This window comes from Rhineura floridana, chromosome 5 (assembly GCF_030035675.1).
Source record: "Rhineura floridana isolate rRhiFlo1 chromosome 5, rRhiFlo1.hap2, whole genome shotgun sequence".
NCBI classification, from domain to species: Eukaryota; Metazoa; Chordata; class Lepidosauria; order Squamata; family Rhineuridae; genus Rhineura; species Rhineura floridana.
Genome location: NC_084484.1, coordinates 17755464 through 17780928, shown reverse-complemented (window position 1 = coordinate 17780928; position 25465 = coordinate 17755464). Strand labels below are relative to the sequence as shown.

The 25465-nt window shown below is 40.4% G+C and overlaps 1 protein-coding gene across 1 annotated transcript in view; it reads left to right on the top strand.

Moving 5' to 3' along the window:
- LOC133386222 (protocadherin-9-like) overlaps positions 1 to 25465 on the top strand; it is a 720712-nt gene that overhangs the window by 541970 nt on the left and 153277 nt on the right. The window lies entirely within an intron of this gene.

Below are 25465 nucleotides of genomic sequence, written 5' to 3'. Positions count from 1 at the left end.
ACAGCAAGCATAAGTAGCATTAATGTAACTTTAGATCATCCACAGATTCTTCACTATTAATTTGTTGCATTTGATGCTCTTTAAATCACTGGTTGGTTAATTGATCAGTCATTTTAATTACTGTGATCTAAGAGATACCATCAGCCTGGTAGATATGGGCTGTGGAGCAATGTCGAAAAGGTTGTGTCGGTTGACTTCCGGGAAGGGTGACTTAGCCTGTGCCTGCTTTTGAGACGGGCTCCTGCCTCAAAAGAAGCTTATTCAGATATATCAGTCAGTTTTTTCTTTTTTTTTTGACTGATTAAACTTCTCCCGGGTAGGGAGAAACGAAGAGATTAACCTCAAAGCCTATTTTTGTTGGGACGACCAGATCTCATTAATTTATGGGACGAGGTCCAGCCGACGAAGGTGGGACGGATTTTTAACAGCAAGCTCTATCTGATAAAGCGAACGTTCACCTTATCTTCTAAGAGAGAACGCACTAACAGGCAAGCACCCTTCTTTCTATATTTTTCTTTTACTTGACTTAAATTGTTGCTGTTTAAAAGAGATTTGCCAGATTGATCAGTTTTTGACATCTCACTGGGGAGCCATAACTTCTCTCTGCTACGCACTAATTAATAGCTTATCTCTGTTTTTGTTGCAAAAAGCTGTCCTGGATTTGCATTCTAAAGATATACACAGAAGAGGGATTTCTATTCCAGATTTTTATTTTGAAAAATATTATACTGTTTTGAGACTACTCTCTTTTTGGTCTATTTTATTTTGACGAATCTGTTTCTTGACGATTGCCATTAATTGTTTCGATCCTGGGAACTGCATTTTGTTTACTTAACTATTGGAGAGATAAGGCTGTCTGCTCTGTTTATACTGTGATGTCACCAAGTTTGGAGTATTAACCCAATTGTTGCTGAAATAAGAAGTGGTTTTCCTATATTTTTCTTTTAAAATGGCAATTAAGAAAGTGGCTGAAAATCTGGAAATAACTATGTTTCAGAAAATAATGGATGAGATTGAGATAATGAAAATTGAATTGAGTAAAATGAAGCAGGAGATTAAAGATATAAGGGTCCCTGTGAGAGAGGTGACCCTGGAGATTGGAACAGGGGTCCCTGTGAGAGAGGTGACCCTGGAGACTGGAATAGGGGTCCCTGTGAGAGAGGAGATCCCGGAGATTGGAACCAACGTGGAACAGGAACAAGATTTGGAGTCTATGGACTTTAGAAATAAAATCTATTGTTTGGAACTCAATGTTATCTCTGAAGAAATGAATGAAGATTCTAGAGATAAAGTTATCAATGGCATGGATAATCTTCTGGACTGGAATGATGTGATGGAGCCCAATATAGAGAAAATCTATGGAATTAACTGCAGCCATGTGACAATGGAAAAACTTTTAAGAGATGACCCAGTGTATTTTGAAAAAAAGAACAGAGATATGATTTTACAGCAGTATTTCAGCAACCTATTCAGAATGGATGGCAAGAAAATATTTGGGATAGAGGTAATCCCCATCAGACTCTTACTATATGACTATGGCTTTGACAGCAAGATTATTATGGAATACTGATAATGGAAGATTGGATATTGAAATTACTGGACTTAACAAGACTACTGAAGATGGAAGATGGAAAATGGAACTAATAGAGATAATAGAATAATGGCTACTGAAATTATTGAACCTAACAGATTCTGATGTGATGGATTAATTGAAATGTTTATTTTGACTATGGTTATGACAATAAGATTATCATAATTAGTAATGAGATGGATTAATCGATATGCTTATCTGGAAAAAAAAATTGATAGATATATTTCTTAAAGAATTGAAACCTCTCTTTGACTTTTTGTGGAAAGAATAAAGTAATGTTTATGAGATTTGATGATTAAGTAAGATAACTACTGGAGGAAAGTGATTTTATAATATGACTTAAGAGACAGGATTGTTATATATTATAGACTTATAACTGATTTGATCTTTGACAAATGGGAAGTCAATATTTTACTCTTTATTTTTTATTTTTTTTTTTTCTTTTTTTCTTTTTGTTTAACTATTTTTGATTTTGTTTTTTGTCTTTGAATGTTTTATGATTTTGTCTTGTATGTTTTATGAAAATCTATAAAAATTATTGAAAAAAAAAAAAAAGAAAAGGTTGTGTCGGTTGTGTGTTCACCTGCTAGGCTTGTATAATGTACTCCTTGAATGTCGCAGCTCATCTTCTGTATAACAATACATGCTCTTTGGAATAACAATTTAGATAGGATCAAAGCCATGCCCCATCCTCCTGCTGATGTGGCTATATGTGATGTACTGAATTTTAAATTAAATTTTAAAATGTTCAACATTTACTCTTGCCATCTGCTTGAAATAAAAGAGAAAGCAGGGGGAGCTGTTAACAAACAGTAAATAATGAAGGGATGAAGCAGTTTTTGTGAGCTAATAGATGAAGAAAGATTTAGGAAGAAGAAGAATAAATTTATTTCAGTTGTTGAAGTCCTCAACCAACAATCCATTCTTTTGGGGGACATCTTAAGAAAAACAGCAATGCAATCCATTGGTGCATTGATTGATTCTATCATAACCTAGAAAAAAAATCTATGCTCTAGTTCATATATGGCCCTGAGTTTAGTTTCCTTGCCACCTCAAAATTACTCTGTTGTGGCTGGCAACAAAATGCATGTAAGCCAGATCCTATGAGTACTTCCCATGATAGTATCCTCTCATGGGAAGAGTCCACATTATCAGGGCTGTTCACATGCTGCAACATGGGAATGATTTTGCAGTGACCCTCACCCCACAAATGTCATATGGATGAACCCTATATGTAGAATTGTGTGGTAAGGGTTTTTGCAGAAGGTATTTTTCCTCATGGGAAATGTCCCAGGACATACAGTAGACCTGCACAAGTTCACAACAGATAACTCACTAAGCTGAAGATTGCTGTCCCTCTCTGCTGCAATGTTTGGAAATCCAAAAGGGGGTTGATATACATTCTGGTTGTGTTGCCTGCCTAGGAAAACAGGGAAGTCAGCAAGTACTACCATCGATGGTGGACTGCATTTAGCTTGTGGGGTCATAAAATGGCAGGCCTGCCATACTGGAAACTATTAGTAGACTCCTTATCAGCTCAGGGGATGTCCCTGATCAGGGCCTTCACTTTCATTTTGGTAGTTCTACCTTAAAAAAAAAAATACACAAGATTGTCACTCAAAAGTGCCAACTAGAATCTTACTCATGAGTAAATCTATTTCAGGGGAGGACTGTCTGCCTGCTATCCCAGTGTGGGATGCTACAGTGTGGGATCCTACAGCAAGGATACAATTGCTGCCAGGAGTCTGTTAGCGCTGAAGTAGCACCAGTTACATTGAAAACTCCAAGGAAAGCTAGTTCTATAGTTGTCTGCAAATGCAATCCAGCAGACAAGGAGGATTTCATTGTTAACTCTGGCACAAAGATCCATGTGCGTGAGGTTTTTTAAAAAAATTATTTATTTTCTAATGACTATTCCTTCCACACACTTATGATTGTGTCTAGTGACTCCAGCTCTCTTAAGATCTAGTAAAACATCTTCTATGGTTACAATGGGAGCAAGATGTTTCCCTTTTTCTGGTAAATTATTTCTTTACAATGAATGACTCTACACATGAGTAAACCTTTGCTGAGGCAGTTTATAAATGTTGGGGAGGGGTTCCCCTCTCCTTTTATTGTTTCCTGTGGGTCCCAAGTGGTTGGAAAGATCTGTCAAGTACAATTCTCTCAGTTTCTCATTTTACCAATCGTAAATTCAGTTCTCCGCATTTTTACAGTAATTTGTGGCTTTTTAAAAATTAAAAAATCCTCATGAAAATTTTCCAGCAATTTAGTGTGAATTTCTTCTAATAAACACATTTTTGTAGGTAGTTTTTGACCAATGTGCACATTTTTTCAAGCCATTTCTTGTCATATAATGTTTTCGTGTTATTTTCACTGATATATTCATTTTTATGCACACTTTCTTTTAACATATGCATTTTTGTAAACATTGATTGGCGAACTGCATTGTAAAATTTGAGTAAGTGTGAGGTTTGAAGGATGGCTGTGTTTTGGTTCTCGTATTGTTTTGGAAAGTACAAATTTGATAGATTCAGCTTGAAATGTGAACTGAATTGAATTTCTTGTCCATCCCTAGTCCCGAGTGTCTTCAGAGACCAGTGTGCCTCTTACTGAGAGAGACACTTGGTGAGCCCCTCACCCTTTTGAGATTAGGACTCTTCTCATCATTAGATACTGCCTGTTATTGATTTGTTATACCTCAGTGTAGGTCCAAATAATTCCTTTATTTTCTATAGTGTGTGGACCCTATTTAGCCTCACAACCTGTTCTACATTCCCCTGACCTGCTGCTGGGGTGGTTTGCCCCAGATACTCCTCTGGCTCTCTTAGGTTTTCCTCTTTTAATTTTCCTGGGCAGCTCTTGACATCTCCCTTCCTTTAATCTGTCTATGCCTCCCCTAATTTCCTTGTAAATGCCGTCCTTGGCAAAGAGGGTAGAAGTAGAAAAATCCCATGTAAGTTTGTTGCTAGCTTTGTGGATCTTTAGAAGATAAAGATGTGTTAAATTTTAAGTCCTTAATTTCTCAGACTCCCCAAACTGTTATTTTCTTACTTCATTATTGTGAAATTATAATGAAAACAGTTTTCCCCCATCGATATCTATAATTAACACACAATAAAACAAATAAAAAAAATGTCATCAGTTTCCATGTCTGGTAGAACCCATACTCGCAGCAAGGATGTCAAATGAATAGAGAGGATTATCTTCATTCTCCCATCACACTGCTTTTCCCTGCTAAAAAAAAGAGTAAATGCTTGCACTTCTAAACATATTCAGTTAGTAGAGAGTGCCTATCTCAACTTTCTTCCCCTGCCAATTTGCATTGGCTTTAAATCTCCTTGAAGCACAGGAAAGTGGTTTTGCTGGAAAAGCAGCGCAGCTTGTAAGGATCTTACTTGAAAATTGTTATGGCTGGTTTTTGCAGATGCAGAAGACTACTGAAGGAGCCTACTGCTTTTCCTGAGTGAGGACAGCTGGACTGAACTCTTTCCCTGTCACTGTTGTTTAATACATACAGTGATCAAGTAGTCAAGGAACTAAAGCCTGCTTTTGGCTCCATCACCGATGTGTTATTTGACTTCTTCAGGCTAAATTGCAAGACCAGCTGAAGTGACAGCTGGTAGGCTACAGGGTTATTACCCATAGGAGTATCTCCCTTTGATGAGCATCCACAGAATTACAATGGTCTCTCTGGGATACCAGGCCTTTGAGAACTGTTTCCACCTACTGAGCCTCACATACAGTTATTAAATAGGTAACCAACCTGTGGCAGGGGTACCAGAAGCAGCACAAGGAAGGAGTGTTTTGATGCCACACCTTGACAGGAGCAAGAGGATATGGGCCAACCTATCTGGTTCTAGACTCATTTTCAGGGTAGAAATAGCCTTGGTTGTTCTAGTAATGTATCTATGCTGAGAACTGAACTGGGACAATGCATCCTTGTTGGTTTCACTGGACCTCTCAGTGGCATACCATTTCACTGACCAAGGTTGTCTTTCTAGACTGATTCACTGGCACAGACATGGTGAATTTCAGACACAATGTTATGCACAGGGCCTTTCTGGATGTGCAGTCTCAAATGGTGGTGCCATGGGGCTCTTGTTTGATAAATTGGCCATTTCTACAGAGTTCCATCTTGCTCCCAATATCTACACAAAACTGTTAAGAGATAGTTTGGGCATTTGGAGTTCAATGCCATCAATATGTGGATGACACACAACTCTATCTCTTTTTTCCCATCTTGTTCTAGAGTCTGTTGAGGTCCTGAACTGATGCCTCAAGATGATAATGGACTGCATGCGGGCTTAATCCATATGTGCTTTTTGTTAGTAGATCTGATCCAGAGATGGGGATTCAGTCTGCATTACATGGGGCAGCACTTCCTGTGAAAATGCAAGTTTGTTATTTAGGGGTTGTTCAAGTCCCAGCCTTGACTTTGGATACCTACGTTTCAGTTGTACCCAGGAGTTCCTTTGCCCAGCTGAGGCTGGTGGGTAACTAGGCCCAATTCTGGAAACTGCAGATCTGACCAGGTTAACACACATGTCTGGAGTACCGCAATGTGCTCTACATTAGCTATGAAGAGTGTCCAGAAATCGTGAATGGCCCAGAATGTAGTGACCGGGCTATTAATAGGGGCCACATGAAAGCAGCATGTGACTCTCTTACTGAAATAATTGTATTGGTTTCTAACCTGTTCCTAGGACCAATTCAAAATACTAGTTTGGGATCAGGATTTCTTAATATCTGCCTTTTACTGTATGAGCCTGCCCTTCTAGTGCAATAAGACCTGCACGAACAGTTGAAACTTCCAGGAGGCTGGGGAAGGAGACTTACTAGCATTGCCCTCCCCAGCATTTCCCTTTCGCTGTTGTTGGTCTCCTTTAGAGGAGAGAAAAGGGAGCCAGCTGTAAGCCATATACGCTGGTGAAAGGCCCTCTCACTTCTGAGCTGTATTTAAGCCAGGCTGCTAAGACTCCTTGGACCTGTACCAGCAGCTGGAACTTTAAAATGTAAATGTACTGCCTTCAAGTCGATTCTGACTTATGGCGACCCTATGAATGGAGTTTTTATGAGGCTGAGAGGCAGTGACTGGCCCAAGGTCACCCAGTGAGCTTCATGGCTGTGTGGGGATTCAAACCCTGGTCTCCCAAGTCGTAGTAATAATAATAATATATCCTGCCCTTCCTCCCAGTAGGAGCCCTGTTCCTATCCAGAATATATCAATTGAAGTTAATAAACATGACTAAATGTAGGTTTAGTAATTTCAGTGGATCTACTCTGAGTAGGAATTAGTTGAATATAAGCCTTATTGTTTGTTAACTTTCTTTTTGCTAACTTATGTGTTAGAGAACATATATTTAACACTAGATTAATTTTTTTTGTAATAGTGAAATTATTCTATGTTTGCTAATAGTTAAATTTTGTCCTGTTTGAACTTATTGATATGTTTTGCATTTTGATAAGCAAATGGTTGTACTTTGGGCATAACTCACTGCGGAGAGGCAGCATTTAAACAATCTTAATCAATCAATCAATTTGTCAGAAGCCCTTCTGTGTGTCCTGACATCGTAAGACGTACACTTAGTTGGGACCAGGCAGTAAGCTTTTGTGGTAGCTGTGACCTGGTACTGAAACTCCCTCCTAAGAGCATCTCATGTTGCCCTCTCTTTAAGGACCTTCCACAGAGTGACTAATGCCTTCCTATTTAGAAGGGATTTGAGGCCATGGTTTCAAGTAGAGAGGTTTATTTGCCCCCAATCTCCACCACATTGCCTGATGCACCCATCTCCCCAGTCAGGCCAGTTTTCTTTGAAGAAGGGAGCACCAGAAGCTTATGTTTTGTTTGTAATAATCTGTTTACAAAGCAGAGGTTGAGTGGATGTTATGGGATGCGGTAGCCATCACATAGATAGTACCAGTTCCACAGCAATATCAGCTCAGCCTGCCCATATCCCATTCGGCTCTATGCAGAGTACATTCTAAATGATTTTACCTCAAACCACCCTAGCGAATTCTCAGTCAGGCCCCACAAATATATTAATTTATATTTGTTTTATTTATTTTAAACCTGCTAAAAGCAGCTTCAGGGGAAATTTTCAGCTGTAAAATTACCTGTGTCAGGGCCCTGATCCAGATCCAATTGTTATATTAATAAAAGGAAAATCCTGAAAGCGAGATTTGCATTCATGGCTAACTTTATATCTAGTTTGATCCTGAATAGATCTCTTTCTAACAACCAGAGGTGGGGCGAGAATTTCATTGTTTCAATTTTTGATAGTAAAATACAGCGTTGGGGTAAAATGCTAGTAACCCATGACATACTCTTTCTTCTTGCCTCCAAAAGCTTCAAGAGAATATTGCAATAACCTCTGCAGTCATGTAGTGGTATAAAGTGTCAATTAGTTTAATTTTTTTTAATTCTAGTATAGCAGCACTAGGTATATCTTGAGGGAACTGAAAACTTGTTTCTATAATTTGGCCCACTTGTTAGAAAGGAATTAAATGGAATTACAGTCTCTTTTGTTTTAATTGTGCTATTTCATTTGGGAGAAAATGAGAAATGCAGATAGAGAACAATTTAAAATTCTTATTAACTATGGTTATGAGAAGGGTGTTGAAAAGTACCTGTCTTATGTTCACTTCTGACTCCTTGCTATGATGTGTCCTCAGCTACCAGTGTCAGTGAGTACATGTTTACAGAGTCCATCTAGCTCAGTATTGTTTATCCTGACAGACAGCAGCTGTCCAGGATTCCAGACAGGGTTCTGTCCCAGCCCTAATTGACAATATCAGGGACTGAATCTGTGACCTTCTGCATGCAAAGCAGGGGTGCTCTACCACTTGAGCTATCCCCCCCCAATGTTTGGGTCTTGACCCAAGAATCACAATGCATCACATGGACAAATGACAGTGATATCAGTGGGAATTAGCAAACAGGTAACAAGCCAAAGTTTAGAGTGTGTAGTTTTTGAAGAAAGAGAAGAATCAAATGTAAGGAGGTGGGATTGCTGAGAGGAACCTAATACCAGGTAAAGAGCAGGGAAGGAGCCAGATGTCAGGCAGACATGTGTAAAACCTAATTAGGTAAGATGATGAAGTCAGAGTATAACCAAGGTGGGCAATAGTGTGCCTCACTTGCTTAAGTTAGAGAGGTAGAAAGATAGAGGCAGAGTAAGAAAGAGAACATTTGCGCTGCTAAGTAAAGAGGGAAAGAAGGAGACTTCATCTTCAGGGAAAATCCTTGAGGACTGTCTTAGGCACCAAGATGCTTGGGCAATCTGTGGTTAGGGTTTGGGTGCAAGCGGTGCCCAGCAAGTCTCCAAAGCTTTTATGAAGTGTGAAACTTCCTTGAACAGAGGCTTGGAGGTACACCATGAAGCTGTACTTTCCCTTGGAATGGAGGACTAGGGGAAAGTAAAGGTGGGTGAGCTTACTAACCTTAACTGCAGTGTTTGAGTGAGTGAGCGTACGTTTAGATTTTGAACTCTTTTTTAAAGGTTCATATGTGAGAGAAGGTTTTTCCTAGATCAAAGCGAGAACAAGTTCCATCTAGGTTGCTAGTAGGACCCACGTTTTCCTGCCATGGGTGCTGAGTGCATATATAAATGGGGTTCTGAGTACATCATTGTGTGTGGAGGTTCCTATTCTCAATGTCTAACAAATGTTGATGGTTGAGTAAACCCTATTGTGTGTTACCACTGTTTTACCAGCCCTTCCAGTATGGAGATTTCTTTGTCAGGACTCTTGAAATAGACAAATAGTGGACATGCTTGGGTGATAAAGATAGACTTCCTGTAGAGGAAGGAATTTGCATTTTCCAGAGTTCTTTTGTGTCTCTGCATACTGCTGTGGCCCGGGCGCAAGGGGAGTTAGATCAGGGAGAGGAGTCAGATGAGGAAACTTTCCCTGGGGACGTAGAAGGAAGGGGGAGAACTGCCAGCCCACAGACTTCTTCGACCAGCCCTCCCATCAAGGCAGATTTCACTCCGCCTGTGAGTTCCCTGCCTGAGCCATTGGGAAGCGACTCCTCATGTGGGCCACCCCCACAGGAATCCCCGCCTGGCACTTCAAATGTTTCCCCGCCAACCAGTTTCCCGCTCTCTGAAGCCAAGCCGCCACCTAGCGAAGCCCCACTGTCAGATGGGCCATCGGAGGCTCACTCCCCTCCCCCCACGCAAGATGGCATGAGAAGAGGGACTTTCAGAGGGTGGGACTTTGGAGGAGCCGACATTTACGGACAAAGACCTTTCCAACTTAAGCAGGTGCCCACCCAGACTTTAGTGCTGAGTCAACTCTCCCCACACACTGCAGAGACTGTTTAGGTAGCTTAGCTAGGGAAAGTAGTGAGCCAGAGTAGACAGGTTTATGAAGCGCACTGCTTTGGATGTAACCATCACCCTAATAAAACAAGAATTAAACCAAGCCTCACCTCCGTCTCGCATCTCGGGCTCTGGGCAGGACACATGTTAGCAAGAACCACTCTTGAAGTAAAAAAAATGATCTTGTTCTGGTTCCCTAAGCCTACTTAGATCTCCCTTCCCAGATAAAATGGAGTTTATTAGAGTCAAAGGGCTAGGGGCATGCTTAAAATGGCAGTGAAACTGAGCTCCTCAATAACATTGTTCATGGTACATAGGATGCTGAACCGCCATCTTAAATGAAACTTTCTCCCCGTCCCAATTCAGCGACCACCATTTAGGGTTACACATGGCAGAACTGTCCTTGCAAAAACCACATGCATGAGAAATAAATAAATAAACTGGGATGTTTGATGGCTGTCTCTGTTACAGATGACACCGGCAAGGTGAGAGACACAAAAAGGGTTTTCAGAGCCCACCTCTGCTGAATATAATATTTGGATTTATGTATTTAAAAGCATTTCTAAACCAAATACCGCGGCCACATTGGTGCTTGTACACTGATGGCCGCAGATCAGAGAGGAGTGTTCGTTATCACACTTCTGGATGACTGCTGCTTGGCCAGCTGCTTATGTTTTTAACGAATTCAGTACCTTTGTTCTTCTGACTCTTCGGGATGGAAGCAGAGCCGTGAAACAGTCTCAAGTGTAAAGGCAATGGTTTGGCAGTAGCAGCAGTGTGGTGGTGGGGGGGACAGCATTCTCCTGACCTTTCAATAGTTGAGTTGAGAGGAAGAGGTGGTGGGGAGGTCAGTGCAGTGCAACTGTACCAGCAGACACAATCCAGTGCTCTGTGCTGTGCCAACATGTTCACCACCTCACCCCTTTCCTTCCAGGTAAACAGCTGTTGAGAAATCAGGTGACTTCTGCTGCCCCACTAAGCTGTCCACTGCTGGGTTCAGACTGAAGGGGAGCTAGTTGTAGGTGACATTAAATAATGAAGAGAGATCTTTTGTTATTTTGGAGGTAGAAAGCAGAGGGAGAAACTTAATTGAGGGAATATGGAGAATGCATTTCTGAAAGGAGAATGAATTAAATAATATTTTGGAAGATAATTGTGCAGAGGGAATTAACCTGATTTTTTTTAAAAAAAGCTTACTATCACATGTTACTTCATTAGTAGCAGAAAATGTGCTGTATAGTGGTTCCCCCAAAATAGAGGGTCTATATTGAAAATAATTGTGTTTTGTTTATTTATTTATTTGAAGAGATGGCCTACCGCCTTAGAGATACTTCTCATGAGCAGCTGATGAGATAGTAAGAACGTGTGTGGATGGTACCACTTTAAACTGAAGTTGGGAACTCTCATGATTAAATGTTGCCTAGTTTTCTGTATGGTCGAAGGGAGTCACACCTACACATGGAAAACTGGCATGTAAGAGAAAGGACTAAGCTAGAAAGCATGCATTTTGTATGGAGGAGCATCAAGTCACATGAGTCCCACGTACAGTTTGAAGTGATGCAGTCCAGATGTAGGTTTAATACCATATCCATTGCTTGTAACAAACAAGCCATAATGTAATCAAGCAAAGGTGAAGGGGAAAATGCATTATAGTGTTTTACTGCAATTGCTATTATTTATCTTATCATCCCAACGGTTTCCATGCAGATATTTAATGAAAATTGCCTTCCCAGCCCTACAATTGCTTTTAAGTAGGCTTTTAATCTAGTTTCTGTGTTTTGCTGTTATGCTATTATGTATCACCAGCTTACTATCTTATGCAAGTATATGTTATAGAAATTAATACTGCAGTGATATCCAGTGACACTAATTAGCTTACATTATTTTCAGTGATAAACTGCAGCGTTGAAAATCTGTTTTAGATGCCGCCTGGGAGAAGTTACCATTGTGCTTTCAAATCTTATTAAACCTTCTTGCTCAGGTCCTGTTCCTCTTGGTGAAAAGGATTCTTAATTGGATCTTTCAACCATTGTTGCTACTTCTTTCTGTGGTTATGTCAGTTATTCTGTGGCTTCAAGTGGGAACTTCAGAGTCTGAGGCAAAGAGCTAGCTTGTGAGCTATGGTGGACAACGTGTGCTCAGATCTCAGAGCCATCAGTCACAGAAAAGAACTGCAAAGTGAAGTATGATGTCCTGTGAATGGTAGGCAACATGAAGTGTCTGGAATACCAGGCTTATAGATACTAGGAGTCTAGCCTTTGCCCCTTTCTGGAGCTTGCAGGACATCAATTAGGGAAGATGGGAAGCTTGGGAAACCATGTAGACTTTCTCCAGTCGGCTTAGAATCAGGCAGAATTAAAAATTATCTTTGGATGGCTTTAAAAGAGAATTAAATAAATTATTGGAGAATAAGACTATCAATAGCTACTGGCTGGACTAGATGTCCCTTTAGCCTGATGCAACAGGGCTCTTACACGTTCCTATCAAGGGACGATAGGAAGTGAGGTAAGAACTGCAATGACCACCCTCCCACTAGAAATACTTCTAGAGTGGGACTCTGTATCAGAGTATACATGTTTATTGTGTGTTTGTTTATGTATGAGATAATTTATATAGATGTGGAGAAATCTAAAATAAATACCAAGATAATGGTTGATAGAATGGAGGTAAGCACAAAGGGAGAGGTTCCATTTTGACTAAAAGAAGAAAGTCTCAAACCAGTTTTCAAGCTGAGATACATCAGCTTGAATATATACTATTCATTGTAAAGTTGTAAAACAACTTTCCTCATTGTAATTATCTTTGTAAAGATGCCTGCCAATTTCCAGGAAATTTACTTGTTATATCTAAATGTGGCTTTCTTTCTTACAGAGTAGGGCTCAAGTGCTACAGTACACTTGTTGGAAATCTATAGCACTAGTCCTGACATTCACGTCAAGCGAGGACCCATTCTCCCCCCCATAAGCTCGCCTGCCCCAATGTGTGCTACAGTAACCCTGTGTCTTGTAAATAAGTCTGGGACACATATATGTGGCTACTTATATATAGCACTTACCAGAGGAGGCTGAACTACTTACAGAAAGGTGGAGAGAGAATTTTAACTCTTTAAAAGATATGTTGGTAGATATATTTACCAACAGAGACTGAACTGCTTACAAAGACAAAAGGGAAAAAAATGATTTTTGACTTTTAAAAGGTACGTTGGTTGATATATTTTTAAAACTGTTTGTATCTGGGGGGCCTTTTCCAGGACACCGGCTCTTTTTTTTATCTGCTGAAGCTTCAGTAATGTTGAAGGCAAAGGGTGGATCAAACTGAAGCAGAAATGAACCACACACACACATACAGAGAGAGAGAGAGAGAGAGAGAGCTAGTGCATTCCCTACCCTTTTTGAGCTTAGTTCTTTCAGGTAAAAGTTTTGAGTCAGAATTCTCATCCTGCTCTGCTCCAATTACTTGGAAATAGTAAGTATTTGCTACAAAATGATTCAATTTCCTGTTTAAGTCTTTATGATCCAATCACATTCCTTTATTATCAGGCACAGCAACAGACAGTGGCCAAAGCTTATTCTGTTTATGCCTGAGCCTAGGAGAAACTATTGCCTGCTCCTGCATCCACTTCACTGAACACCCTTAGGAAACCCACATAAGAATAAAGATAGGGGGCTTTGGAGTAAACTAGAAATCACAAAACCAGATTAACCTCCTGTGACTCCTGAGCCGCAGGGAACAGGGTCACAAAAGAGGCAAATCTATTAGAATCCAGTGGAATTGCATAGTATACGGTAGAGTTTTATGTGGACAAATGAATGGACCGTTGTAGTAATATACACTTTATAGTAGACCTTTGTAGCTCTGCTAAAAGGTTGCATTCCCAATAAATTTATGTTTTCCTTTTCTATATATGAATGAAGCAATTAGAGCCACTCAGGTTATGGTGGAAAGAATATTTCATACTTTATGGGACCACTGAATCCTCATTTGGTTCAACATTTCGATTCTTTATGTGTGAAATAGGATGCAAATTCCAGCTGTTTCTTTCTAAATGTCACTACCCCAGCAAGAAATACCAAGATAGTAAATGTTTCTGAATCAGTAGCCTAAACTATCCTCCCTGTTTAATGCAATAAATGGAATGAAAGCACCCTGGGAAGGCCCTGTAATGCTGACCCAGGGATATATATCACAGTACATTTTTTAAATCAATTGTTTGGTAGAATGTGAATGTATGAACTTTTTGTCCATAAGCACTCACAACAAGGAGTTAGAGATGCTGCTCATATAAATTCAAGTTCTTATCAGAGCTGACAATAGGAGATAATATTATTTTGTATTTTACAAAATGTTTGTCTTTTATGTTAAGGCTGTTATGCTGAGAGCATGAACATGGGTGTTTATTCCAGCCAGTGAACAAACCGTGCTTGCAGTGTAAATACCTCATTTAAAACCAGTTAGGAAACTTCAGTGTATGCTTATTGAGTCACATGACTTGGCTTTCTCTGGGCCGTTCCAAATAATACAGTCCTGCACCTAAAGACATGACTCCTTATTTATTTATTCATTAAATGTAGACCCCACCCTTCCTCCTAGATGGAGCCCCATTGCCCCAAGGGTCGCTGGCAGGTATGGGTCCCCTCCCACCAACAGCTGATTTGGGGGCTGCAGCCTTTTGTTTACACCTATACAAGTCAATGTAGACAGAGTTGTGACTGACTTGGATAAGGGTAAAAAAAAATCCCCAAATCAGCTGTTGGAGACAGTGTCCACGCCCAGCAATCGCCTCTACAGTCATTGGCAGGACTGGCTGCCGCTGCCCTGTTGGTTTTAATGTTGCAGCTTCCCACACATACACACACGTGGCTCTACTGTCAGACCCAAGCAATGAAAACTTTCACTGGGCATATTGTGGCAGTTATTAGCTGCCCCAATGTGCATTTTCCTGTTCTTATTTTCAAGAACAAGTACAATATATATGATCCAACACCAAATTAATTAAATGTGAATGAAAATGGCACAAAAGAAACAAATCATTTAAAATTCAATACATTAGTGGAAAAAATGAATCTGTTGTACGAAATGAAGGTATGTGGAAGGCTTTTTTAAAATTATAATTGCTACAGGTAGCCGGAGAGTTACGTACACAAAATGGGGGCTGGTTCACACACCCTTTCGTGAACGCTTCCAAAATGATACTGATTTATGAAATATTTTAATGCCCCCTTATTAGGCATCTCACCTTTTTAATTTAGCTGAAAATATCAGAGAAAGTTTAAACAAAAATTATATGTGGGTTATGGCATGGTAAAAAAATCTGTGGTCAGTTCAAATAGGTAGTTATTTAATACACTTTAAAAAACAAAAACAGTGAGCAATACCTCATTCAAGCAGAGATGTGTTAACTCTGGACAGATTGGTGGTCAGATATTTGCAATGGATATTTGCAATAGATGACTACTTTGAAACAAAGCCATTCTTTTCTGTTTCCACAAATAGGGCTTTCTGTGTACCTATTTCTTTCTGAAATAACTTCATATCTCTCACAACAAGGCCCTTGCCAAATATTTATTTCCCCTTTGGCTGAAAGACTAGATATGCATATTTAAATTCAGTCCAATTTTTGATTCCCCAGGAATGGCTGTATCTGTACTATATAAAAACTTGTACACATAAATGAACCCTGGTCATAGATGGAATGTTAAAGCTCTCCACCCCCCCCCTTTTTTTTTTTACTTTAAGGGGTTTTAACCTTCTCATTTTAACTCATTCTGCTTAATCTCTGGACAGATTCTGGTGTAGCAATATTACAGTGTCTGTTCCTGCTGGTTATGAAAAAAGCAATGGCTTTGAGTTAAGGTTTTACAGTTCCAGAAATATGCACAATTATGCTCTTTCCCCTCTTTATAACATCATACCTGCTCCTCCCCCCCAAGCCCAAAATATCTATATTTCTGGGCATTCTATCTGGTACTAATGTAAGTAAATAGAAAGTTATAGATTAGGCAATTTGAATCAACCATCTGTGGCTCAAGGAATATTCTCTCAGATTTCTGGGATCAGGAGGAATTTATGTAGTTAGATTAACAATTTAGTAGGCACTTTCTTACAAAGCCTGGGTTTATTAGAGCTTTTCCTTATATGTCTTCCCATTAGGGTTGCCAGATCAGCAGCATCCTGCACCTTGAGATTTCAGGGGTCGGCCCTAGTGATATCATGGGGTGGGTCCTAGTGATGTCACAGGGGTGGGTCTGAGTGATGTCAATAAGCATGATACATTAAGCATCAACCACAATTGCTTGGAGCATACCACTCAAACAAAAAAAATCTCTGAATGGAAATTAAGATAGAAATCTTAGCTAAATGAGGGTGTTCCCAGGTCCAGCTGAAGTGACAGGGTCATTCCTTCTCACCTGCTTAGGTAGCCTGAGTAGGGAATATTTAATCTAGCCTACTTGCTTCTGTCCAGAAGGGTTTAAGTGCCCTCAGGCCAGGCTAGTCACCAGAAGGCCATTGTAGGAAGAAGGAAGCTTAGTGTTGTGGAGCTGTTAGATGGGAGCACTCAGGAGTAAAGATGGATGCTGTGATGTTCCTGCTTATAGTGTAAATATGGTAAGTGCTGTTTATATAGAAGACATATGGTAAGTGGAGTGAAAGAGGAGGGGGGAGTACATGAGCAGTAGAATGCTGGATGATTGGCTGAGCGTTTGAATGGCTGGGAGTATAAATGGAAGAATGACAGTCGAATCTGGGTGGATGTTGGGAGTGTGGAGAAAGAGGTGTTTGAGGGTGGAGGTCAGGAGTGTGGAGAACGAGGGAGTTGGAGTTCTGATTAATAATAAGTCAAGTACAAAACAGGAATAGATGAAACCATACGCTTGTGAAACATTCTAAAACTAATCTTGTTATTTCTGATATTTAATAAATACTTATTTGGTTTACCAAAGGCCTGATCCTTGGATGGGGGATATACATACCAGAAGGGAGGGCAAGGTAATTACCAAGGCTGAACAGAAACAGTATCTAATGGTGGCAGCGGTGAAGGGAGGAATAATAACAATTCAAGTATCCAGAGCAACCCAGAGTTGTATGCGTTATCTATAAAGATAGAAGGGGGTTGGGAACAGCATAAGCACGCAGTCACAAAAGTAACCAGCTAGAGAGAGACTCAGGCAAAGTCTCTGGGAGTATTGGTTATAGGACATGACTGGTGGTGCTGCCTAGCAGGGGGATCTAGTGAGATCTGTGCTAGAGCGGAGTGAGAAACCATATAAAGGGTGGTCCGGACTGGTGGTATCCCTGGTGGTGCCTAGTGAAAGGCAGTAGCCACAAGCAGGTGGGAACCTGACAGGGAGAACAAGGGAAGGACGTCACAGATGCCCTGAAGGCTACCATAGAGCTCAACAGGATTTACTTCTTAGTTAGTGTTGTGCTGTTGGTGTTTGACTGGGGATCCTCTGCAAAGATATTGATATCAAAGCACAGTTGGCAACCCCCTGCCTGGAATGCTCTGCCTGCCTATTAACATGGCTGCTCCAAACTTCTTTACAGACTTGACCCTTCAATGCAGAGATAGGTTTGAGAAATGAGTAAGAGTTAAGAAGATTCTCTATTCTTTCCTGCCTACCTGTGGGCTACTATAAACTCACTTTGACAGCTAACCCAATTCCAGTGAGCAATAATTGACAGAGAGAAAACACACATGGTTTGGTCTACCTTCATAGACAGTAGACTGAGAACAACAGCAGTTGAAGCCACACTTCCCGGTATGTGAATTCTCTTTTATCACTACTGAGCAAGAAACAAACCATCAACAAACAAGGTTCATCATCAGTGGATTTAAGGGGGTTGAGTTGAGCACATGGAACCACTGTTGTTGCTTCTGTGTATATAAGGGAGTGAGGTCAGAGATAAATGAAATGCAAATAGAAAAAAGAAAACAAAAGACAGTTATGATTTCCTAAATACAATACCATACCAACCACAACAAGATTCCTATGAATAAGGCAGGAAACTCAGCTTCCCACAACCAGTCTGGGTTTCTAACCAAAATCCAAAACTAAAAAAAATTCTGGCAGCCAGTCAGCCAAAGTCACAGAAATCCCCATACAGCACAACCTGACCCACGAGCTGCAGTTAGTGCAGAATGCTGTGTCACAATTGCTGGCATGAGTGAGACCCTATCCACACATAATACCTCTGCTCTGAAATCTGTAGTGGTTATCAATTTGCTATCAGGCCAACTTCAAGATGTGCTTTCCATATTATGGGTGCCACATAGTACTGGTTCTGCTCTTGTAAGAAATGGATCCTTTAGTGTGGCAGCACGTACACTTTGGAACTCCCTGCCTATTGACATGAGGCAGGCACCTTCATTGCACTCTTTTTGGCATGTGCTAAAAGCTATTATGCTTTTTATCTGTTTTTAACTCATTGTTAATTTTATTATTTTGAGTGTTTTTAAATACCTCTCTTTAACTGTTTTTGCCAATAATTTTATTGTTTTTGTTCCTTCTGTAAACCAGTTTGAGGTTTTTACAATAAAGTGATATGAGGAGGGCATTAGATAGGGGAGAATTCACCTTTCTTGTCCTCCTCGATCTCTCAGCGGCTTTTGATACTGTCGACCACAGTATCCTTTTACATCGCCTGGAGGGATTGGAAATTGGAGGCACTGTATTACAGTGGTTCCGTTCCTTTCTCTCCGATAGGTACCAACAGGTAGCATTGGGGGAGGAGGTTTCAGACCCTTGGCCTCTCAATTGTGGTATGCCAAAGGGCTCTATCCTCTCTCCCATGCTATTTAACATTTATATGAAGCCGCTGGGGACAATCATTAGGAGATTTGGGCTGCAGTGTCACCAATATGTGGATGACACTCAGCTCTATCTCTCGTTTAAATCTTCACCAGAGTTGGCTGTGGAGACCTTGTCCAAGTGCCTGGAATCCGTGAGTGGATGGATGGGAAGGAACAAGCTGAAGTTGAACCCCGATAAGACCGAGGTGCTACTCATGGGGGACAAGAGAAGGTTGGGAGATGTTGACCTGAAGTTCAGTGGGGTGAGTCTACCCCTGAAGAACCAGGTCCGCAGCCTTGGGGTTGTTCTTGATTCCAGGCTGTCCATGGAGGCTCAGATTTCGGCAGTAAGCTGGGCAGCCTGGTATCAACTACACCTCATACGAAGGCTGCAACCCTACCTTCCTGTTCATCAGCTCCCACTGGTAGTACACGCCCTGGTCACCTCTCGATTGGATTACTGTAATGCGCTCTACGTGGGGTTACCCTTGAAAACGGTCCAGAAACTACAACTTATACAAAACGCGGCGGCTCGACTACTTACGAATAGTCGCCGCCGGGATCACATCACACCAGTGTTGTTCAATCTACACTGGCTTCCAGTTGTCTTCCGGGCCCAATTCAAGGTGTTGGTATTAACCTTTAAATCCCTATACGGTCTCGGCCCAGTTTATCTAAAGGAGCGCCTTCAACGCCACCAATTATGCCGCCCGACAAGATCAGCCACACAGGGCCTTCTCTCAATCCCGCCGACAAAAACAGCTAGATTGGTGGGAACTAGAGAGAGGGCATTCTCAGTGGCGGCCCCCACCCTCTAGAACTCCCTCCCACAAGATCTACGGCACGCCTCTTCCCTAAATGTATTTCGTAAAGCCTTAAAGACCTGGCTCTTTCAACAGGCCTTTGGGATTTCCGGGGAGGGTTAACTTCTATGACTGAAATGCCTCTTACCCTGCACTAGTATTGTTGTTGCTGCTGTATTGTTTATATATTGTATTAATGTATTTTATCCCATTGTGTTTTAACTGTTTACATGTACATCGCCTAGAGTGGCCATCGGCCAGATAGGCGACACATAAATTAAATTTTATTATTATTATTATTATTAAAGTGGTATATAAATGCTATAAGTAAAATACAGAAATAAATTTTGGAATCACTGTGGCCTTTGGGTCTCTTTCCTCTTTTATGAACAAAGGAATCTGCCTTATACTGAGTCAGGGCATTTGGTACTATCTAGCTCAGTACTGGAGACATGGACTAGCATTGACATTGCAGGGTTCCAGGCAATAGTCTTTCCCAATCACTGAATTTTGGGCCTTTGCATGCAAAGCATGTGCCCTACCACTGAACTATAGTCCTTCTCCTGTTTAAAAAGTATCTTTTACAATTGTTATTTTCAATTCACTTATGAATGCACAGCATACCTAGGCCAGATCCACACCATGCATTTAAAGCACATTCAACATGCATTTGAAGCACACAAATCCCACCACAGAATCATGGGAACTGTAATAAGGATGGTAAGAACTATAACTGTGAGGGGGAAACTACACTTCCCAAGATTTTTTGGGGGAAGTCATGTACTTTAAATGAGAGTTGGATGTGCTTTAAATGTGTTATATGGATCTGCATTACTTCATAAATTTTGCCTGTGTAAATATCATTTTAATTAATTTTTAAAATGGAAATTAGCTACAAAGTTTACTTGGTGACCATGGGGTACTCACCATCTCTCAGCCTAATCTGCCTCTCAGGATGAATACAACAGAAGGGGGCCATGACCACCTAAAGCAAGAAGGGCATGCTTAAAATTTAGGGGAAATAATAATATACAACCATAGTATAAAAATCAGATACACATCTAGAATTAGTATGAAGAAATATTTATATAAGTATGAATCTAAAAGATGTTTATTATTTACACAACTGTAAAGATTTTTCTGAAAACATCCTCCGTGGCGCAGAGTGGTAAGTGGCTGTAACGCAGCCGAAAACTCTGCTCATGGCCAGAATTTGATTCCAACGAAAGGAGGAAGTCGAATCTCCGGTAAAAGGGGTCGAGGTCCACTCAGCCTTCCATCCATCCGTGGTCGGTAAAATGAGTACCTGGCATATGCTGGGGGGTAAAGAAAGGCCGGGGACGGAACTGGCATTCCCACCCCATATATATGGTCTGCCTAGTAAACATCACAAGACGTCACCCTAAGAGTCGGAAATGACTCGCACTACAAGTGCGGGGACACCTTTACTTTTTAAAGATTTTTCTAGTGCAATCATATGCATGTTTACTCAGAAGCAAGTTCCAATATATTCAGTGGGGCTTACTCAAACAGGGAAGCGTGCACAGGACTGCAAGGTGAAATGATAAGGAACGTCACTCGTCCAATCCAAAAATCAGAATCACACCACTTTAAACAGTTTTGCAACTGTTATATACTTGTTTCCTGATTGTTGGATTTTTATTGGATTTATTTCTTATTGTGAGCTGCCTTGGTTTCCAACCCTACCTCACAGGGCTGTTAGAAAGATTCCATATACACACACTGGAGATGTAAAAATACACACACACACCATATTATAGCTTGTTTTCAAAACTAGTTGGTCATTGCAGAACTTTTTTTTAAAGTTGGTATTAGTTTCCTATGAAATAAAAGCAGTGACAGCTAAGTAAGCCCTGCCTAGTTGCTTACAAAGAAAAGGGCTTGGAGGGTGAGAGAAAGATTTACAACACAAACACAATCCTTTGCTATGTTCACTCAAAAGTCCATTGATTCAAAGCACAATCCTAACCATGTCTACTCAAAAGTAAGTCTTATAGAATTCAATGGGGTTTACTCTCAGGTATGTGGAACTGGCATTGCAGCTTTCCTCCCAGAAAAATGAGTATAGGGTTAAAGCTTCATATTGGGATGGTTTTCACAACAGGCTATGAATTAGATAAATAAACTGCCCTCTTCAACAGCCCAGGAAAATTTAAACTTGTTCGACTTATTGATGCCCTGGGCTCGTACTGGGAGGAAGGGCGGGATATCAATCAATACATACATACATGGAAAAGTCTAACATTGTAATGGCATCATATGGTGCAGCATGTACACTGTCAAATTTATGTTCAAAAACTATTTGAAAGATAAAATGTATAATATGATATCTTTGCAAGTAGTTAGAAAACCCTGCATGTACACTTTTATTTCAGTCATAATTGAAATTGTTTACTGTGTGTGCATGCCTACCGAGATCCTGCTCTGATATTTGGTTGTAGTTTTCATGCTATATTATTGTAGAAATATTGCTACTGCTGAACGTTATACACTCACTCAACTTCTGATGTGTAGACAAGCAGGAAAAGGAAATGGTTTTCAGAATTTGCAATGGCTTCTAGCTATTGCCTGGAGGTCAGCAAATCTCTCATCAGTCACACAACCCTCTCTTTGGTTATTGGCTAAAAACCTGAAAGGATGGGGATTAGAGCAGCCAGTACTAACAGAAGTTGTGGATGGGGTGGTGGCTGACATTTTGGTGTATATCTCTTGAACCAGACCACCTAGAAACTTAATTATTTTTTAAAAAGCGAAAGCTAGGAGTCCAGAGATTGGGGTTACTCACCCCAAGACCCAGAGATGACCCCCCAAAACCAGAGTCTCTGCGCAAAAACCAGAGACCTAGCAACCCTACTTCCCATCAGGAATTTTTGAGACAATTCCCTCAGTTACTGTAAGTACATAATTATTTAAGCAGAGTTTGCTGAAATAGATCAAGGGTCCATCTTATAGCCATATGCTATAATGGCCAGTTCATATATGCATATATGCGGTGGTGTGTGTGTGTGTGTGTGTGTGTGTGTGTGTGTGTGTGTGTGTGTGAGAGAGAGAGAGAGAGAGAGAGAGAGAGAGAGAGAGAGAGAGAGAGATGGATACTGACACCTCCTTTCTTTGCTGCCCATGGGAGCCATTTTGTGCTGGCACTCATTGCACTTTGATCAAGGTATGAGTTTAAAAAGCTCTGCATCTGCATAAGAGTCACATGGGGGGGTGGATTGTATCACTCCAGGCTGCACATGATACTTAAATGCTTCCCCATGTGAATAAAATAAAACTCCCTGCTCACAGGAAATTAGCATGTTGAGGAGAAGTCTACTCTGTCTCAGGGTCCTCCCACACCCATATGGGTATATTTAAACTTGAAGTCCTCCATCTGCAACCTGAAACAGGAAAAGCTGTGAGATTTCGCCTTCAGTGTGAATTGGTTCATAGATCCACTTCAGACAATCCATAGAAGTAGTAGTATAAGAGTTGCACACTTTCTCTGCCCAATTACTGGGTCACATACAAAGTGGTATGCATGAACTGAATGCTCACCTCTCTCTTGCCACTGCTGTGGAATGCCCTAAGTGTCATAGTTCCTTGCAGAAGTGCTGATGGCTACAGATGTCATACATTTGCACAGAATGAGCTTCTTAAAGGTGAGATCATGTTGAGCTCAGTACCAGAAGTTTATCACCATGAAAAATAATGATTGAGCTGGTTTCCTGGTTGTGGACAGGCTTCCCAGAGCATTCAACTCAACATGCTTAGACTCTCCCTTCAAACCTGTGGTGAGGATTCAGATTTCCAGGATGTTGTTTGTGTGTGCTGCCCTACTGCCTTCTTAACAGCTGAACACCTGAAGAGGGCTATTGCCACTGTGTAAATTCCAGAAACGTTTAGAAAGTACTGAGCAAAATTGAACTCTAAAACTATTTTTATTGGGATATGCTGAATGTAAACACTGCATTTCAGAGAGATTTTCCTCATCCTTTAGATATTTTGGAATAATGTCTGTTATTTCTCTCTTTCTTCCCTATCTTGAACCAGTCAACACTACTGACAATTTTGCCATTGACATAATGGGTTCAAAGTTGGATCTTTAGTTTTCATGTTCTAATGCAGTTATAATTGTGGCACTTTCATTCTTCTTCATTGCTTTCCTTTGCAGCATTTAATGTAATTTCTTTAATTATGAGGCTTTTAAAAATTGCAAGGCAGCTCTGGAATTTCTGAGAAATGTCCTTTCTATCCTTTCTGTTAAAAAGATGGAATGATAAGTGTCACTTTTTATTAGGCTTCTTCCCAGAATGTTCAGCTTTCATGAAAACAAACAAAAAAGAAGCCAGTGGTCCCTTAGACATAAGGAGAAATGCACAGACAGTATACTATGCTATTTGATCAGTAAGATGTGATGGACAGGCTCTCTATCTTCTGCTTCCCTTGTGAAGCAAAATCACTGTGACATGCCTGTTGTGTTATTTACCCACTATTAATACCACCAATCACCACCACCATTTTTATACGTTTTTTATATCTTAGTATGAACATGTGGAAATTCAAACGTATGGTGTCTTCAGGAGGAAAGAGACAGACCTAAGACAGTTTTTCTTCTAGCAATTAAGTAGCATTAGGCAGACTAGTTGACATGAGCGTGATCCTCCAAGCAAACCTCACAAAACGTAAAGGTAAAGTTATGTTGGCCCATAAGGAAAAATCCAAAATACATATTAGAGCAATGCTTTTATTAGACCAATCAAAATGTCTTAAAATAGTTGTGCCAAGTAAAGCCTTGTTACTCAACTTCAGGCTTCTAAAGTAAAATACTTATTTAACAATTAACGCAAGCGAGAAATGATAGTTGTCATTCTGTTTTTTTTAAAAAAAGAAGCAATATTGGTTAACTAATCTTTACATTGGATAGGGGTCCCAAAACCAGTTTCAGTAACTCACATATATGAAGCATATTTTGACACTACAAAAGGATGTGTTGCATTCTGGGAGGGGACTTTTGGAGCCTGTGCTGAATGATCTGAATGATCTTGAATCATCTGAATGATCTTGCTTGGAAATAATGAGGAGGGCTGGGATCCCACAAAGAAGGAGGAAGAAGCAGATATAATAAAGCATATTTATTTATTTGCTCTTTAGCACTAAGTTACATGGCCCCTTCCTCTAGTCCTCCTCGATCCCTTTCACTACAAAATATAAGGCTCTGGGCCTGAATTTGGTTTCTTTACATCAGCAATGGGACTCACATATCTATCTCTATTTTTCAGTAAATAAAACTTTTTCAGTACCAAGATTTGGTGTGGGGAAACAAGGCGCTGTGTGAATGTTCCGTCAGTGCAAGGATATCTGCTTGCACGATGGAATGTTCTCCCCCTCTACTCCCCTTGCATGCCTCCTAAATCTCTTATAGGGGTTTCCCCAACCCTATGGAGCAGATTTGGGGAGGGTGTGGGGCATTCTTGCCCTGATGGGATGTGTGAGTTGAATGTCCCAAGTTTCTTGGTGTCATCAGAAATGCCACATCTGGAGACAGATTATCAAACAAGGAGGATTAGTGTTAGACAGCCAAGGAACTATTCCTTTGGGAAAGCTCAAGAAATGAGCTTCTGTGTTGGAATTGCTTTTAAATATGCTTTTAAACCATTTTTTAAAAAAACAATGTTTTTTAAACTTTTTTTAAAAAAATTCTTCACAGCTTTTTTAAAAAAAATGTTTTTAAAGTTGTTTTGTTTTGTTGTTGTTGTTGTTATGTGCCTTCAAGTCGTTTACGACTTAGGGCGACCCTATGAATGAGTGACCTCCAAGAGCATCTGTCATAAACCACCCTGTTCAGATCTTGTAAATTCAGGTCTGTGGCTTCCTTTATGGAATCAATCCATCTCTTGCTTGGCCTTCCTCTTTTTCTACTCCCTTCTGTTTTCCCCAGCATTACTATCTTTTC